Consider the following 6,107-nt stretch of genomic DNA (forward strand, 5'->3'; position numbering starts at 1 on the left):
ATGGATGATAGATAAGATCTGTACATATCATATTAAGTGTTCAACACTAGGTATTTATTGTCAACTCCAAATTAAATATGTTGTGAATAAAACTTTTCAATTTGGTCTTGTCTCATGTCATGCCTTTATACAGGTGTGTTACCAAAGTCAGAATAAAAGATTGTCTCCGGCCATCTTTTTTCTTTTATTATGTCCCGTAATATTCCCCCCGCCGAGAGCCTCCGTCGTTTATTTTTAATGTATACGGAGACCGAAATCACAAATTTACGGTTTACGACGAGACGCGAACTTGCAACGTCACGGAAGAAATATTGGCCGAACATTTATGGTAAATAATTTATTTGTTCACCTACAAAGCACTTGGAGATGGTTTAATATTGCCACACGATCAGATTTTCGTTGTTTTACCCCGTAATTTCCTTCATGTTTCGTGCCCTGCCCGCTATGGGTGATTTATGATCGTAGATAGAGAAAAAAAGATGTTAAAATTAAAGAAAAAGTTGTATCCTTTTTATTACGATCATCCAAACATTTGTGGATAACATGAATGAAATCGAAAAAGTGCTTCTGGTGTTAAACATTTAAACCACGGCTTTGAGACTGTCTGGGCGACCGACGCCGAGCCCACGTCTCCACCTTTCAGTCACTCACCTGTGGTGTCCCCGAAGATACTACTAATGTTTGGAAAGGCAGTTGTCAAAATACCATCCGGAGATGCTTGTCACTGATCTGTCAGATTCAGAAGAGAAAATGTCTTTAAATTGCAAAAAACTCATCTAGAACAGATGCTTCCAGGTCACTGGAATAGGTACTGACAGCCAATAGTGTCATACTCCGTTAAGAAGGTAAACCGCTTCTTTATTTCTGTGCTGTAATTCATTCGTAATATGGTGTAGAAATTGTCCACCTTGGATCAAGTTGAGTTTCAGTGCCAACTGATTCGTCCAAGAAATGTTTTGTCTTTTTTGTTGTCTCTGTGTAGACAGGCTCAGCAAAAGCCCTAGCCTGATCTTCTATTTCATCAAAGTGACCCTGTCTCATTTCTGAGACGAAGCTCTCATACAGTTTCACAACTGACAGAAGGTCGGTGTGAAGTTTTTGAAGTGATAAGCTGGTTGCATTGAACCTTGTTAAGATTTTTTACCATATTACAGTAAGAAGTGCTGTTTGAAATGCTTCCATTCGTCTTATGAGGCCTTCACCTTCAAGCTACTGTCAGAACATATTATGTTCTCCAGTGCTGACTTTATCTCAAGGTAATGTAAAAACACTGCTTTAACAGCATCAGGCCTCGCACTCCAGCGAGTTTCTGAAAGGGATTTCGCTACAATCCCTTCATCCGGTAGTGCAGCTGATGATCCCATCTATATGTGGAGGTTGAGAAGAAGTTGTATAAGGCTTGTAAAAATGTGGAATTTGAAACAGACCCAAGGCAAGGAGTGACCTGCACAAGGGACGTAATATGTCAGGGGATTCACAGCCTTTATTGTGGCAGTGTAAATGCCTGACATATTGGCAGCATTGTCATAACTCTGCTCTCAAGACGAACTTGTGTAATTAACTGTACAACAGTTGAGGCTATGCTCTGTGCACCATGGTCATGTATGTCTATGAACTTATAGAAATCGCTCAACTATGAATGTAAGTTGGTCAGTATGACTAACATCCGGTTTGGAATGTACACTAACTGAATAATATTTGGCTTGTTTCACTTCACTTATGATAATTGATTGACCATTTGCTCACAAATCGTTTTTGAGAGATATGAAGTGTTTGCACAGCACCAGATGGTGTGCAAGAAAAGGGTCCAATTTGGCCAGGAGTTGCAAGGTAATTCCCATTGTTGCTAGAGCCTATTCTTTCATCAATACCTGTGAGAGGAAGACCTCTCGATGTTAAAATTTGTAGTGTTTCAACTATGCGCAATAGAAGTTCTTTGCAGTATATTGTCTCCAATTCTACTTGCAAAGGCAAAGTGGAATCAATTCGCCTTGCTGTAATTGGCCTCACACCACAACTGAGATTTTATGCTCTCTGCCACTTTCACGTTCGGCAACTGTACGGCGGCAGTTTTTCCAGTCGCTAAACGCATGGAACGCAAAATACATCTCCAGTTTTTGGAGAATACACAAGCCATTCCCTTTTTCATCATGTAAACAAGGATTTGGGCACATACCGAACTCTTTCCTTTTCACAATTTAGATCAAGAGAATGATTTAGTAAATAGTCAATCGGTTTATCATCAACTGTCAGCCGGATCACTCGACACACACACACACACACACAAATCCAACTGAGACGAATCGGACGAAGCTTCAGTCACAGGTGGTACCGTAGGGTTACGCGATGTTGTCCCGCACTCGGGATGGGTTGGAGAAAGGAAACTGTTAATGGTGGTTTTCTTATATAAAATATATTATATACAAAACAGTCTGGTGCTGGGAAGTTGCTGCTTGGAAGAGGAGACGAGATGTGGCGTGTTGAGGAACGTAGGGTAGAATGAATTTCAACGGCGAGACCGAGAGGTCATACACTCGGCTACCGGAAGTAAACCCGGATGCCAGCGTCGCAGGTGGCGACCCCCCCCCACCCCCGTGAGAAAGTCGCCGAATCCCGTCTCATTGGAATGCGGCTAGGCTCGTCAGTTTGTAGGAGAGTATCCACTACGGTACTTGCATTGCTGTAGGTGGCGATTTACTTAATCTCAGCTGACCTCGTTTCGTCATCCGAATCACTAAAGTGAACCTCTACTGTGTCATCCTCTGGGAGTTTACTGTCACTGGGCTCTGAATCTCCTTTTGGTTTAAAAAAAATGTCAGCTTTGGCTACTTTTAAGTTCCTCTTTCGTGAGCAGGGCCTCTCTACATATCAGGGCTGGTCGACTTGAAACCACACGAATGACTCCAGTCATGTCTCACTTTTGTGTGTGTTGGGAATTTGTACACTATCAATAAATATACAGTTAATGAAAAATGTCTCAATGTTTTAATTTCCTCAATATAACTGCATATGGCTTCCAAATTCTGCAAAGAAGTGTTCAAATTTCAATATTTTCCCGGGTGGGGCCTCCACAAAGAGGCTGGCTGCCCATGGGTAGTGTGTGCAGGTCAGAGTTGGCGGTACAGTGTGTGTGAAAAGTGTTTCAATACGGTTGGTAAATTCGATTTGATGTTCGGGCATCAAAATTATCTAATTTCAGTAGTACTTGGAAACATCTGGCTATCCCCAAGGACAAGCCACTCGTCTAGTTTTACTAACAACAAAGACAGTTGAAGCTTTCAACATCATTTAATGGATGTTCCAACTATAATCAGATATCTAAGTTGCCTTAACATATACCACCACTGTTGCAATTTCAAATTCTGTGTCGTTATATTAAAGGCCCGTCCACTCGATCGAGCAGTGCCCGTCGTTGAGCGAAATCATGGTCAGCCTGCCTGGTGGTATATAAGTATTACAAGTGTTATACGTACGTGTTCCCCGCTCAGTGTATAACCAAATAAGCTTATGCAATGTACAATATTGGCGTGACGGGAGATTGTTTATGTAATGAGGACATTCGTGTGTGCGTGTGTGTTCTTCGTTCCTGCCGATCTCGTCCCATAGCTTCCTGTTTATGCATATCATAACTAACATTATTCAATCAATTTTTATGGACTACAAATCTCACCTGCAAGTAATCTTCCTCGAGTACTTCATACATGGCTTGACAAGTTGCAGGTATTATGCGAGACAAACTTTGTTTCGATATCCTCGTGACGTGTAGGTGCACACCAGTTGAAAGATATACAAGCGCTGCCTCTAGACGAGCCTCTGCAGATATACTCTCCCTCATATTGGTATCCTGGTTTTTTTTGTATATGGTTCCACTTTCGCTCGAAGTTTGTAAAAGGTGTTAGAGTCCTTTGTCATGTAATTGGTGATGTCTCGCTCGTGTCCATCTTGCCGTTCACGTAAAATCGTGGCATGACTTCAATACTTTTTTTCCGACCTAACCACTCTATGCACCATCCCTTTTTCTGCATTTGCACATAGCAGCAATTATTATAGTACACAACGATATGATCTTTGCTTTTCACTGTCGGGCGATTATTCCTGCGATCGTAGCGTATCCGCCACTGCAGACCACTTACTAGCGCCCGACTATGACTGACGCCAACCACCCCCGTGTGTACAACACACAAGCTTTGCCCGGTAAAGGGTCAAAGCCCGCCGGGCACTGCTCGATCGTGTGGACGGGGCTTTAGGAACAAGGAAGTCTCGGGTGCAAGTCTCGGGTGCACTCTAAGATGGAAAGAAAACGGAGGACTCAGACGTCCTGAGAAATCGGTCGTCTCAGACGGGTGACTCGTTAAAGAAGGTATAGCTACACGTTAACTCACAAACCACCCTCCGCTTTTATTCTCCTTCTGTACTTCCCACTTAACTATACCTTGCTCTAAATATCCTTGTTGACGGTTCTCTTATCTCTGACATGCACAACCGTCGTTATTACATCTTTAACCCACTTTGCTTTTTCAATGCCATTTGTCTCAATTTCAAAGCCTTTCCCATGTTGAACAAGTAAAAGGCAGTCTTTTGAGATGAAAATACTCTAATATACATTGCGGCGGAAATCCAATTGAAGAAGCGTTTTAGAATTGTCCAAACTACAAATTCACTACATGACCAGACCTCTAATTTTACCTTGATTTCGACTGAATATTGAAAGATTTGGGTCTATATTTAGTATTGCAGTGGTCATAGATGGAAGTTCATATTTTTATTTATAGGTTAGACTTTCATATGTCTTGCTTGGAATTTAGTATTTTACCACTTCTGGTGTTATTAGACAATACTAAGATTAGTTTAAACCAGTGATGATCGTACTTTAGTACAGGGCCACTGTGGATACGAGAATGTGTACTTTGAACGATTGGAAAGTAAAAAGCCACACATTAATGTCATCATTTGTCTATTGGGTTATGTTGTGAAAAAGTAATACTAATTTAAGAGGAGTAGAGCTGTATTTCCCGAAGCGTTTAACACCATTAAGTAGAGTATTTGAGAACTATTTATGGGCAAACTTTCAAACAGCAGACGTAGTCGAGATTTTATTATACTCTGGGTTTTGATTTAGTAAAAGCAAGGATTTGGATTATTCCATAAATAGAAAAACTTTATTGGTTACATATACTGGATATTCAATATGTACAAGTTTGACTTTACTTGCACAGAATGTAATGCAATACAGCTCATGACCCACAAATGGGGTAGAAGAAATAACAAAGATACTGGAAAGCAGTTTTTTTGGAGACCAATTTCTTGTAGTTTAACACTAGGAAACTCACTGTAATGCTGTGGGAAGGATCCACTAACCGCGGTAGAACTGGAGTAGGAAAGGAATTGTTGCGATCGAGTTCTCCAGCAACAGGTAAATTTTGTAGACGCTCCGAATTGTTCTTGTGGTGACACTGCAGCTACCTCGGTCAACTCGTATAGGGTTCATGGTCGTTTGAGGAGCGTGTTCTAGAAATAGAAAGAAGATTAATGTTATGTAAGCCTGGCGGAATGGTTTAACGCGAAACTTATTTAAAAAGTTTAGTTTAGGTAATATCAAGACTAATAAAATTTCCCTTTTTTTTTTTGTCAAGTGAAATTTTAAACAATAGCTTCCCAATCGCCAACAAATAATTTACAATTTAAATATTTGAAGATACACTTACAGTACAGAAGATGTTGTAGCGTCGTCGCGTGCCAGTGTTCTGTGTTGACGTCCGTCTACCAGGCTTTATATACAGGCGGCCCACACTCCCTGACCAATCACAAGCTGTTTTAGGTTAAATTGTAGCCAATGGGAACATTGCCTTGTTATGACGTCAAAGTGACACCATGCCGGAGGGAAACGCCGTTTGGTTGTTTGATGACGAGTAAACGATTTAAACTTTATTGTGACACGAAAGTAGTGTAAAACGTGAAAGGAAAATATTATGAAATCGTATTCAGTGCTTTACTTATCTTGGATAGAAATTGTGAATATATTACAACAGCAATATTGGCCTCAGTTTAAGTCTGAGACATTGTTAAGAGACATATACATCAAAATAGTACTATTGTAATATTAAAAA

The 6,107-nt window shown here is 40.6% G+C and overlaps 1 long non-coding RNA gene across 1 annotated transcript; it reads right to left on the reverse strand.

Annotated features, from left to right (window-relative positions):
- Window positions 1-5,131: 5,131 nt before the first annotated feature.
- Window positions 5,132-5,757, reverse strand: LOC121857709. Its single transcript, XR_006087256.1, has 2 exons — window positions 5,706-5,757; window positions 5,132-5,508 (listed from the first exon to the last, which is right to left on the reverse strand). It is a non-coding gene; the product is annotated as an uncharacterized LOC121857709 (long non-coding RNA).
- Between the last annotated feature and the right edge of the window lie 350 nt (window positions 5,758-6,107).

The sequence above is a fragment of the Homarus americanus genome, unplaced genomic scaffold (assembly GCF_018991925.1).
Source record: "Homarus americanus isolate GMGI-L3 unplaced genomic scaffold, GMGI_Hamer_2.0 scaffold21936, whole genome shotgun sequence".
NCBI classification, from domain to species: domain Eukaryota; kingdom Metazoa; phylum Arthropoda; class Malacostraca; order Decapoda; family Nephropidae; genus Homarus; species Homarus americanus.